This window comes from Monodelphis domestica, chromosome 3, assembly GCF_027887165.1.
Source record: "Monodelphis domestica isolate mMonDom1 chromosome 3, mMonDom1.pri, whole genome shotgun sequence".
Lineage (NCBI taxonomy): Eukaryota > Metazoa > Chordata > Mammalia > Didelphimorphia > Didelphidae > Monodelphis > Monodelphis domestica.
In genome coordinates this window covers 280,808,395-280,821,385 of record NC_077229.1, presented here as the reverse complement: position 1 = coordinate 280,821,385, position 12,991 = coordinate 280,808,395, and the positions used below count along the sequence as shown (strand labels likewise).

Sequence of the window (12,991 nt, the reverse complement as noted above, 5' to 3'; positions counted from 1 at the left end):
CATGTAAGATGCTTTATAAACATTAAAACTCTAAACAATTGCTAGCTATAATTATTTTATTTATTATTATATGCATTTATTATACTTTATTATATATTTAATCAGTTTATAAATAGTTTATACTATTATTTTATCATATTATTATTAATTGATATTTACTATCTAAATTGAATCACCTTTCTTTTATGGTGGCAAAATCCAAGATATGCTAGATACGATGTTTGTTGTCTTTTATACTTGAACAGGAGCAAAATAACATCACAATGTCAATGGATAATGTGTTCAACTATGGCTGATCAGACCAATTTGGATGACTCTCCCACAGGTTGGGCACGAGTAACATTTGAAATAGAGATGTCTCTATATTTACATATCTCTAAGCAACAAATTGAGAAAAAATCTTTATATCTTTAAATCTTTATTTCTCTGTCAAAGGTCTTATTTCTTAACTATCTAGAGAACTGGGTCAATATGATGAGAATACAAAACCTTCTCCAAATGACAAATGGCCATGTAAAATTTAAAATTAGGTTTAACTAATTATGAGAGTCATAAAAGTAAGATTGTGGTCACCAATTATAAAATATTAATCCTTAAGTCAGAAAAATTGTAGCAGCTTTTATTTACAAGGTAGAGATATTAAAGTAAAGTGGGAAACATAGGAAGGAGGTAGAGAATTGTCTGGCCTACCAACATAAGTGCTGATCCTGTGAAGTCCATCTCAGCCCCCAGCAAGGGCTCTTTCAAGTCTTGATCTCCACATGGAAGTCCCAGTGGCATCTTTAACCACAAATCCACCAATGTAAGCCTCCTCCTTCAGTTTCAGTCACTCACCCAGCAAGCCCTCCAGCCCAGGAAAATCTCCGTCTACGAATCTCCCTTCAACCTGGCTCACCAACACAGAATGAATGAATCAGTCCTTAGGGTTGACCTTTTATCCCCCCTTTTCCACATCACTTCCTGTCGCTACCCCTCTTCACAGGAAACAATTGCAGTCTCCCAATTTGCTTAGCACTGCTCAAGGGGGGGGCAGTGCTTGTGGCCTCTGGGGGTATGAACTAGTAGATGACTTGTGAGCTCTCTTACTTAATGGTTAGCTAAGTGCTAAGTAGGGAGGGGTACTTTAAGTCTTTGATTCTATTAAATTAAAGGTTGCTGATTGATTACATTTAAAAATAAACTAGGAAAGTTCAATTCTCTCTTCACAGTCAAAGGATATGAAAATTCTCAAATGAAGAACTTAAAAGTTCAGTTTTATGAAAAAAAAAACTTTAGTCATGGAAAAAAAATGTTCCAAATCACTATGAGTTGGAGAAATGCAAATTAAAACAATTCTGAGGCACCATCTCACATCTCTCAGACTGGCCAATATGACAAAAAAAGAAAAATGATAAATGTTGGAGAGGATGTGGAATAATTGGGACACCAATACACTACTGGTGGAGCTGTGAACTGATATAGCCATTCTGGAGAGTAATTTGGGATAACCCCAAAGGAGTATCAAAGGCATACCTTTTGAGCTAACAATAACACTATTAGGTCTGTATTCCAAAGAGATTAAAGATAGGAGGAAAGGACCAAAATTTGGTATTTGAACAGCATGTCTGGCCCTTTGAGGCTGAATTCTCCATAGTAAAGTTTGAATACTTGGTAGTTCTGTAGACCTTTAGGATGGTAGGCAGCATAATACTTAGCTCCCACATGTTCTATTGGAGCCTCCTTTGGGAGGCTCCTGAGCTAGTTCTGGAATGCATGCATCAACCAAATCATCAATGTGGGCATCCTTGGAAAATATACTGCTAAGGGTAGTGAATTTCTCCTCAACATTAACAATTTCTCCATTTGCTATAACCGAGAGTACATATGGTTGGATGGTGTGGTTCTGGCTGGTAGAGAATCTCTTTTTTTCTGGATGTTCATTGTCAGGCTCAAATTTGCATAAGTGGTAGAGAATCCCTCCATACTCTCTCATGTCTGTCTCAGAGACTACAATGCATGGACAAATATCTGTGAACAAAGGAAAGTCATGTACTAACTGTCCCTCCACTTAAGTCATGGTGTGGAGCCTTTTCAAGTTAAATAATTTATTATGGGTATAGTACTTGACATTGATGTCATTTTCCTTGCCATTGAGGACATCTGACAATGTTACAGAAAACATCACTTAATGTATGGGGTGTTCAGGGAAGACTAATATTCCCAGCAGGAGGGCTTGCTGAGCACTCTGTTCCATTGTCCATGAAGGCAGCTAAAGTAGGCACTGTGGAGTGCTTAGTGCTTGGCTAGCCATTGAAGGTCCCATGGTCATTTACTGCATCCTGAACCATCACCAAGTTTTCTTGACTTTTGTCTTGCCAGAGGACATAAATGACTTTGGAAAAGAGTGAGACCTACAACTTTATTGAACTCTGCCTCTCTTGAATCTAGTTTCTACCCAATTGAAAAGACATTATCCATACCATTTTTACCATTTTAGCTAGATATGAAAAAAACATGAAGAAAAAGCACAAAATACAACTATCCTGAACATTCTTTTATTCATAAGTCTTGAATCTCTAGCCTGAAAGAGGTCCAAGATTCTGATTTTTATGACACTTCAAATAATTTCACCTATTTAAAAATAATCTACCTCTACATTTTGGCCAGAGGGACTCTGGGTAATATATTGGGGAAAGCACTGGATTTTTAGTCAGTAAACATGGTTTGTGATTTTAGCTTTATTACTTAGGACCACATGACAGAGTAAATCAGTTTACTCTCTCTAAGTCTCAGTTTCCTCATCTGTAAAATGGAAGAGTTGGATTAGATAATTTCTGTGACTTCCTCCAATACTAAATCCTATGATCCTACAGATGTATCACTGAGGTTGAATATAGACAGAAGCCATAGAAAAGCTTAGTCCCTACAAGAAGAATAAGGAATCTGCTTGTATGATAACATTTTGGCCACAATTGAGACATTTTATACTGACATGTACTGGGACAGGAAGGGCTATTGTCAAACATAATAGATTTTAAACAATAATATTCTCAAGAAGTTTCTTTTTTTTGTCCCCTTCACATTCAGAAGATTCACACACACACACACACACACAAAAGGCTCTGTCTGGCCTCTCTCATGCTATGTGCAAAGTTGATAATTCAAAGGCACAAAGCATCAGGTAATACAAAAATTAAGGTTTTGGTCATTTATCAGAAGAGAGTTTAATTTTTAACCTGAGGCTCTTAAACCACTTTATGGTGGAGCCAAATCTGATTTATGCGCCTAATTTTAGTTTGGGCAACTAGGTTTATATATAAAATGGTCCTTGGATTGCTTCTACCTTTATTCCACAGCCTTATTTTTTTGTTCATTGTAGGGGCTCTAGAGAGTTATGGTCAATGTATATTTATCTAATTAGAAACTTGAGCCAAGGTCCTCTGTGAAAACTCATCATGGAAACATAGTGTATTGTTGTCAGTCTTACAAAATGTTTTAACAGCATACAGCTTTCTTATATGACCCCATAAATTAAAAAAAAAAAACATTCTACAAAATACTTACTGCAACTACTACTTGGACTACATGCCTTCAGCTTCTTCCAGACTCCAGAAGCCCACCACAGGGCTATAGGGATGGATACCCAAGACTTCCCACATATATAGTTCAGATGCCTAGATTTAGTCACTCCCCCTGAGTTCTAGTAGCAAATGTCCTTAATTCTAGACTTAGTAAACAACGATCATGGTTTCACAGTTAGGTTCAAAGCCTCCCTTCAGGTTTCATAGTCCTGACCTGTCAAAGAGTTTCTGTCAAGGCTGTTGGAGAACTCTGAGAATCAGAGCCAGCTCCTGATTCGGGGCTCCCCTCCAAGCCCCACTCACAGTTGTGTCATGGGCACCAACGTCAGATTCTGTCCACCTGATTCCTGGAAAAGCCATATACAACTCAGGTTGGACCTTTTGGCTTATGATTTGCAGGTGGTGTGCAAGGGAATAATGATGGTTGAACTCTTTAATTGAAGAGAGAGAGAGAGAGAGAGAGAGAGAGAAAGAGAGAGAGAGAGAGAGAGAGAGAGAGAGAGAGAGAGAGAGAGAGAGAGAGAGAGAGAGAGAGAGAGAGAGAGAGAGATTCTCTTAGCCATCATTCCTCCCTGTGGATCTTGAACTGATATTCCTCAAGTGAAATCCCCAGACCCTTTGCTGCAATCAGATTAGTCTCCCTTCTTCACTTTTTATATTGTGAGCAGGTCAACTACTGGCAAAAAGGCATTCTGTGCATTACAAAGTGGGGATGGCGATGAGATGCTGCCCAGGACTTTTCCTGATACCCTTAGTACTTAGCAAAGTCGCATAGTAAGTACTTAATGAACACTGTTCCTGGGGAAGCAGGCGGCTTTCACAATTACATCAGATCTGATTTTCAGAGGAGTAGGGAAAAGCTGGTTATCTTGGAGGTCTTCTTTGAACAAAGGGACCTGCAAACAGCCAACAGCCTTGCTTTGGCATCAGTCATTACATTAAACTGGCAGAACCATTGCATCACAATACCTTTACCACATCATGGGCCTCCAGACTCCAAGTCCAGTTCTATCTGACCTTTGAACAGGTAAAATATGGAATGAAGGCAATCATTCCCTATCTTTGATAAAGAGGCTAGAGAGAGAACTCCTCCAAGAACCTATCCTCCAGATTCCCAGCCACTTAATCATCTTGGAGGCAGATCCAGTGTCTGAAACTTAATCAGGGACCATCTGTATCCTTTTCAAAGGATACTCAGCTTCTCCTAGGGGGGTGCCTTCTGACCTTCCTGTCCTATAAGCTCATCTGTTTGGGCAGGAATCCCTTTAAATCACAAAACTCTTCAAATTGATCAGGAACCTCTTCAAATTTCCTTATTTAAAAAATAATTAATCCTTTTAAAAATCTAGTTAATTCCTCCTTCCTCCCCTATCCCACTAGAAAAAGCATCATTTGACAAAAAGATATATGTATACATAAAACTATGTCTTACTTATTTCTGTTCATCAGATCTCTCTCTGTGGAGATGGACAGATACAATCATTCTTTAAAAATATTAGAGCTGTATAAAATGTTCTCTTGGATCTGTTTGTTTTACTATTCATAATTTCATATAGATCTTTCCATGTTTTTCCAAAATTAACCTGATCATCAGGTTTTATGGCATAGCAGTATTTCATCAAAATTATATGCCATAACTTGTTTAGCCATTCCCCAATTGATGGACATCCCCTCAAATTTTTAATTCTTTGCTATCACAAAGAGAAATGCTATATACCTATATGTTCTTACATGTAAGAACATACAGATTCTTTTCCTTTTGCCCCAATCACCTTAGGAAATAAATCTAATAGTAGTATTGCTGGATCATTAGTTATACACAGTTTTATAACTCTATAGAAATCCAGATTGTTCTCCAAAATGGTTGGAGCAATTCACAGCTCCACCAACAGTGTATTATTATTATCCCTATTTTTCTACCTCCCCTCCAACATTTGTCATTTTGCCTTTTTATCATTTTATCCAATCTGATAGGTGTGAGATGATATCTCAGAGTTGTTTTGATTTGCATTTCTCTAATTAATAATGATTTAGAGCATTTTAAAAATATGGTTACATATAGCTTTGATGTCCTCATAGAAAAACTGCTCATATCTTTTGACCATTTATCAATAGGGGAATGGTTCATATTATTATATATTTGAAAAATTATACATTTTAGGTATGGGATCTCTTCCTCTTAAAAATACCTTATTCCAGGCAAACTGCCAACTCATTTCATACTTGACCATACCTGGAAGATGACTTTAGTCCTGGAATTCACACATAGGAAGTCCCCTCTGTCCCTATGGTCTGTCTTTCTTTATTCAATAGCTTCACCCAAAACCTCCATTTAAAAGGTCATCAAGGAAAACATGCCTCCCACTAGCTTTTCTTCTTCCAATTAGAATGTAAGCTCCTCAAGGGCAGGGACTATCTTTCTCTTTGCTTGTATTTGTATCTTCCAGGTTTAGCTCAGTTCCTGGTACACAGTAAACACTTAATAATTCCTTTGTTTCCTGACAGGGTTCTTAATTGCTTGCTTGTCCATGACCAGTTCTCCTGCCTTTTCCCACAATATCTTACATATGAAATATGATTTTCCTCACCTCTGCCTTCCTTCCCTTTAAAAATTTATTTCTCTTTAAATTGCATTTTATTTTGTTTCCCTCCAATTACGTATAAATACAGTTTCTAATATTTAAAAAAGATTTGAGCCTCTAATTTTCTCCTTCTCTACCATCTCCACCCCCCCCACTTCACTGAGATGGTAAGTAATCTGATATAAATTTTAAATGTGCAATCATGTAAAACTTTTTGCCATATTAACCAGTTTGTGGAAGGAAACTAGAACAAAAACAATTGCAGAAAAAAATGAAAAGAGTTCGTTTTGGTCTAGATTCAGAGTCCATCAGTTCTTTCTCTGGAAGTAGATGGTTTTTTTTTTATCATTGTATTGCTGAGAACAGTGAAGTTACTCACAGTTGTACATTGTACAGTATTGCTTTCACTGTGTACAATGTTCTCCTGTTTCTGCTTATTTCACTCTGCTTCAGTTCGTGTAAGTCTTTCCAGGTTTTTCTGAGCTCCTCCTACACATCATCTTTTATAGCACAACAATGTTCCAGTATATGTATGTATACAGAAGCAGCTCTTTTTCTGGGAGCAAAGAATTGGAAAGCGAACGGATACCCATCATTTGGAAAATGACTGAGTAAGTGATAGTATATGATTAGAAAGGGATACTATTTATGCTTCCCTTTTCTTTAAAGAATTTCAGGAGCCACCTGGTCAAGTAAGCTTTTCTTGCTCCCTCTCCACTCCTCCTTCAGACTTCTAATACATTGCTTGCTATTCTCCTTTGGACTTGGCAGATGTTTTCCTATGTAATAGCTATTTGTGTACTTTTCTTCTCTTTTCCCACTCCCACCCCCACTCATTGCAAGACAAAAAAGGCAAGGCAAAAGAAGGGAAGACAGTAATCCTTTAATAAGTATTTACTGTGCCCGAGGCCCAGTACTAAGCATTTGTGTTGTATTCACTTGTGTGATTCTTCATGATCCCATGGACCATAGCTATCTATAGAGTTGTCTCGGCAAGGATATTGGAATGTTTGGACATTACCTTCTTCCATGAATACAGTGGAATCTATTATGAGGTAATTAGAGATTCATTGATTTACCCATAACTATGAATTGTCTGAGACTCAATTTGAACTCAGGTTTTCCAAGCTTCAAAACCAGTGTTCTTAACCAAGGAGCCACTGCTTCCTCTAAGCACTAGAGATAAAAGTGCAGGTGTAATACCCAAGCAAAAAAGAGAGTTTCTACCCTCAGGGAACTTATTTTCTAAGGTGGGAAAACAAACACAAAAAGGGACTAAAAAACCAGGGTAGAAGGTAGTGGAAGAATACACTATTCTTGAGCATAAGAAAGCAATGGCAAAAAAAAAATGTTTTTTGTGCTCCCCCTTTCTCCCACCCAAAGAGTTGGTTGTTAAGCATTTACCAGCATAAGGTAATGAGTTTCACATCTCTGGAGTTCTTGGAATAGAAGCTTGATGATCATTTTTGGGGGGATGCTGAAAAGAGGTTTCTGTTCAAGTATGTATGAATTAGATTAAGGGGCCTCTGAGACCCCGTCCAGCTCAAAGATCCTGTGATCCTGTGAACTGTACACTAAATCTAACAATGTCAATTTAGAAAGGAATGTTGTTTAATTGTTTGGTCATGTCTGACTCCTTGTGACCTCATGCATCATATTATCTACTGGGTTTTCTTGGCAAAGCTACTATAGTAGATTGCCATTTCCTTCTTCAGCTCATTTTACAGATGAGGAAACTGAGGCAAATAGGCCTAAATTTCTTGTCTAGGGTTATACAACTACTAAGTGTCCAAGGCTAAATTTGAACTCAGGTCCAGCATTATATCCATTGAGCAACCCAGCTATGAATAAATGCAAAATAATAGTTTTATATTGAAAAAACTGTATAAAGAGAAGCCTTGATTTAACAGTAATTCATGAGAAAAAAATGTTTAGTTCACTGTGTCAATACTGAAATAAATCAAACTCATACATAGAGAAAAAGGTGTCTTTATTTTTTTTTTTTAAAGATTATTTTATTTGGTCATTTTCATACATTGTTCATTGGAAACAGATCATTTTCTTTTCCTCCCCCAAACCCTCCCACCCCTTCCTTAGCCGACGCACGATTCGTCTGGGTATCACATGTGTCCTTGCTCTGGACCTATTTCCTTGTTGTTGGTATTTGCATTAGGGCGCTCATTTAGCATCTCTCCTCTATCATGTCCCCTCAACCTCTGTAGTCAAGCACTTGCTTTTCCTCAGTGCTTTTACTCCCTCAGTTTGTCCTCAGCTTGAGGGTAGTTTGTTGTTTTTTTCTCGTAGATCGCTGGAGGTTGTTCAGGGACATTGTAAAGCCATTACTGGAGAAGAACATTACGTTCTCTTGTACCACAATGTGTCAATCTCTGTGTACAATGTTCTCCTGGTTCTGCTCCTCTCACTCTGCATCACTTCCTGGAGGTTGTTCCAGTCCCCATGGAATTCCTCCACTTTATTATTCCTTTTAGCACAATAGTATTCCATCACCAACATATACCACAATTTGTCCAGCCATTCTCCAATTGGAGGGCATCCCCCCATTTTCCAATTTTTGGCTACCACAAAGAGCGCAGGTATAAATATTCTTTCATCCATTCTGAGTTTATCTTGGTGTAGGGTGTGAGGAGTTGATCCAAACCTAATCTCTCCAAAACTGTCTTCCAATTTTCCCAGCAGTTTTTATCAAATACTGGATTTTTGTCCCAAAAGCTGGGGTCTTTGGGTTTGTCAAAGACTGTCTTACTGAGGTCATTTACCCCAAGTCTATTCCACTGATCCTCCTTTCTGTCTCTTAGCCAGTACCAAATTGTTTTGATGACCGCTGCTTTGTAATATAGTTTGAAATCTGGGACTGCAAGGCCACCTTCCTTTGTATTTTTTTTCCCATTATTTCTCTGTGTCCAGCCCATAGGTATTGTGGAGAGGTATTGTGGAGAGAAAAGGATTGTGAGTGATCACATGGCCATTCTGCGCATGGCAATGAAATCTATTCCCAGAGTGGCTGAAGTTAGGGTGCAAAACCTTACTTCCCTTTGTCTCACTCGCCTGAGGATAATAACCCCACCTTTACCTTGTCATAATTTGCAATTATCCAATGGCAATACACTATGTAACTCATCTATATGTGCTGAGGCATCATGTAACTTATCAATATGTATTGAGTTCATTTGCATATCAAAGAGAATAAAAGAAAGGGACACAGCCAGCTCCTCCCACTTCGAGGACATCGACAGGTTTGCCCTACAGACCAACTTCTCCCCTTTCTCTCTCCTCTTTTTCTTTCCTGAGGCCTAGCCCTTCAGTCAGGTCTCTCTCTCTCTGTTTCTCTCTTTTCCAATGCTAATACCTAGCATTGTCTAACTCTTTCAGTCTCTAATCTCTCTCCCTACTGAGCTAGTATTATCCTCTGACCAGTTCAGTGTTGAATTGGGATCACTGGATGGGAATAGCCTTAAAAGTAATGTCCAGTGGTCGGAGCATGGCTGTGGCTCTCGAATATTAATGATAATTGATTACTGACTCATTACTCATATATCAAAGGTTGGCTCTTTCATGCCCTTCACGGGATTCACAAACTTCTATCCCTTTTCTATTTTCCTACCATAAAGCTTCTCACTGGCTGGGAGGCTTTACCCTGGATATCCTTGAACAAATGAATTTTGTTATGGTTTTCTCTAATTCAGTAAAATAGTTTTTTGGTAGTTCAATGGGTATGGCACTAAATAGATAGATAAGTTTGGGTAGGATGGTCATTTTTATTATGTTAGCTCACCCCAACCATGAGCAATCAATGTTTTTCTAATTGTTTAGATCTAGTTTTAATTGTGTGGAGAGTGTTTTGCAGTTGTATTCATATAGTTCCTGTGTTTGTCTTGGCAGATAGATTCCTGAGTATTTTATATTGTCTCAGGTGACTTTAAATGGAATTTCTCTTTCTAATTCTTGCTGCTGAACTGGGTTGGAGATATATAGAAATGCTGATGACTTATGTGGGTTTATTTTGTGTCCTGCAACTTTGCTAAAGTTGTTGATTATTTTGATTAGCTTTTTGGATGATTCCCTGGGATTTTTTAAGTAAATCATCATATCATCCACAAAGAGTGACAGCTTGGTCTCCTCATTGCCAATTTTAATACTTTCAATTTCTTTTTCTTCTCTAATTGCTACTGCTAGTGTCTCTAGTAAAATATTAAATAATAAAGGTGATAATGGGCATCCTTGTTTGACTCCTGATCTTATTGGGAAGGCTTTGATTTTTTCCCCATTGCAGATGATGTTTGCTGATGGTTTTAGGTATATACTGTTTATTATTTTTAGGAAAGGCCCTTCTATTCCTGTACTTTCTAGTGTTTTCAATAGGTATGGGTGTTGTATTTTGTCAAAGGCTTTTTCTGCATCTATTTAAATAATCATGTGATTTTTGTTGGTTTGCTTGTTTATATGGTCAATTATGTGGATGGTTTTCCGAATATTGAACCATCCTTGCATTCCTGGAATGAATCCTACCTGATTGTAGTGGATAACCCTTGTGATGACTTGCTGGAGTCTTTTTGCTAGTATCCTATTTAAGATTTTTGCATCTATATTCATTAGGGAGATTTGCCTATATTTTTCTTTCTCTGTTTTTAACTTGCCTGCCTTTGGGTTCAGTACCATGTTTGTGTCGTAAAAAGAATTTGGTAGAACCCCTTCTTGGCTTATTCTGTCAAATAGTTTGTATAGTATTGGGGTTAGCTGTTCTTTGAATGTTTGATAGAATTCATTTGTGAATCCACCTGGACCTGGGGATTTTTTTTTAGGGAGTTCTTTGATGGTTTCTTCAATTTTTTTTTCTGATATGGGGTTGTTTAGGTAATTTATTTCTTCTTCTTTTAGTCTAGGCAATTTATATTTTGGTAAGTATTCATCCATATCACTTAGATTGCCATATTTTTTGCCATATAATTGGGCATAGTAGTTTTTAATGATTGCCTTGATTTCCTCTTCATTAGAGGTGAGATCTCCCTTTTCATTTTGGATACTGTCAATTTGGCTTTTTTCTTTCCTTTTTTTAATTAGACTGACTAGTACTTTGTCTATTTTATTTGTTTTTTTCAAAGTACCAGCTTCTAGTCTTATTTATTAAATCAATAGTTCTTTGACTTTCAATTTTATTGATTTCTCCTTTGATTTTTAGGATCTCTAATTTAGTCTTCATCTGAGGGTTTTTAATTTGTTCACTTTCTAGTTTTTTTAATTTGCATGCCCAATTCATTGACCTCTGCCCTTCTTAATTTGTTTATATATGAACTCAAGGATATAAATTTCCCCCTGACTACTGCTTTGGCTGCATCCCATAGGTTTTGAAAGGATGTCTCACCATTGTCATTTTCTTCAATGAAGTTATTAACTGTTTCTACGATTTGTTCTTTAGCTGGTTTTGGAGAATCATATTTTTCAATTTCCAATTAATTTTTGATTTATCTATCCATGTACCTTTACTAATTATTATTTTTATTGCACTGTGGTCTGAGAAGGTTGAATTTATTATTTCTGCCCTTTTGCACTTGTTTGCAATGATTTTGTGTCCTACTACATGGTCAGTTTTTGTGAATGTACCATGTACTGCTGAAAAGAAGGTGTATTCCTTTTTGTCCCTATTTATTTTTCTCCATATGTCTACTAACTCTAATTTTTCTAAGATTTCATTTGCTTCTCTCACCTCTTTCTTCTTCATTTTTTGATTTGATTTATCTAGTTCGGATAAGGGAAGGTTCAGATCTCCCACTAGTATAGTTTTTCTATCTATTTCATCCTTGAGCTCCTCTAGTTTCTCCGTTAAAAATTTGGATACTCTGCCATTTGGTGCATACATATTGAGTACAGATATTTCCTCATTGTCTATACTGCCTTTTATCAGGATGTAATTACCTTCCCTATCTCTTTTAACTGGATTTATTTTTACTTTGGCTTTGTCTGATATCATAATTGCTACTCCAGCCTTTTTTTTTTATCATTTGATGCCCAATAGGTTTGGCTCCATCCTCTTACTTTCACCCTATGCGTATCTATCTTCCTCATGTGTGTTTCTTGCAGACAGCATATGGTAGGGTTTTGGATTCTATTCCACTTTGGTATTTGCTTGCATTTTATGGGTGAGTCCATTCCATTCACATTCAGAATTGTGATTACTAGCTGTGTATTTCCCAGCATTTTGATTTCTAATCCTGGTCCTGCCTTTTCTTCTTTCGCTATTTCCTTCTATACCAATGTTTGTTTATAGTCAGTCCCCCCCACCATTCCCTCCCTTATTTTACTTGCCTTTCTACCCCCCTCCCTTCTTATTCCCTCCCTTATTTTCCCCTGTAGTCTTTTTAAAATTTCTCCCCCACCCTCTCCCTCCCTTGTACTGCTTCCCTCCCCACCAGTCCATTTTTTACCCTTCTACTCCCCTATAGGGAGCAAGTCTATTCTCTTACCCAATGGATTGGGTTGTTCTTCCCTCTTTGGGTCAGTTTCAAAGTACGTAAGAGTTGAGTATTTCCTGTCTCTAACCTCTTTACCCTTCCAGTGTATTGATGTTCTCCCCCCTCCCGCCATGAGATTCTTTGTGACATATAAATTTACCCCCATTTGTTTCTTTTCCCATTTCTTTTAGTCATAACCTCTTTTCTTTTTTAGCTCTGGTCATGTATGTATATATATATATATATATATATATATATATACACATACACATGTATATGCATTTATGTATGCATATATCTATATACCTATTTAGGTCTTGTCCTTTCATCCTATACAGTTTGTCACTGTTCCCTCTGAGTGTAATTCTTCTAGCTGCTCAGG

General features: G+C 37.3%; 1 long non-coding RNA gene across 1 annotated transcript; it reads right to left on the bottom strand.

Annotated features, from left to right (window-relative positions):
- Window positions 1-598: 598 nt before the first annotated feature.
- Window positions 599-4,445, bottom strand: LOC130457988 (uncharacterized). The gene is made up of 2 exons (XR_008917205.1): window positions 3,544-4,445; window positions 599-886 (listed from the first exon to the last, which is right to left on the bottom strand). It is a non-coding gene; the product is annotated as an uncharacterized LOC130457988 (long non-coding RNA).
- Between the last annotated feature and the right edge of the window lie 8,546 nt (window positions 4,446-12,991).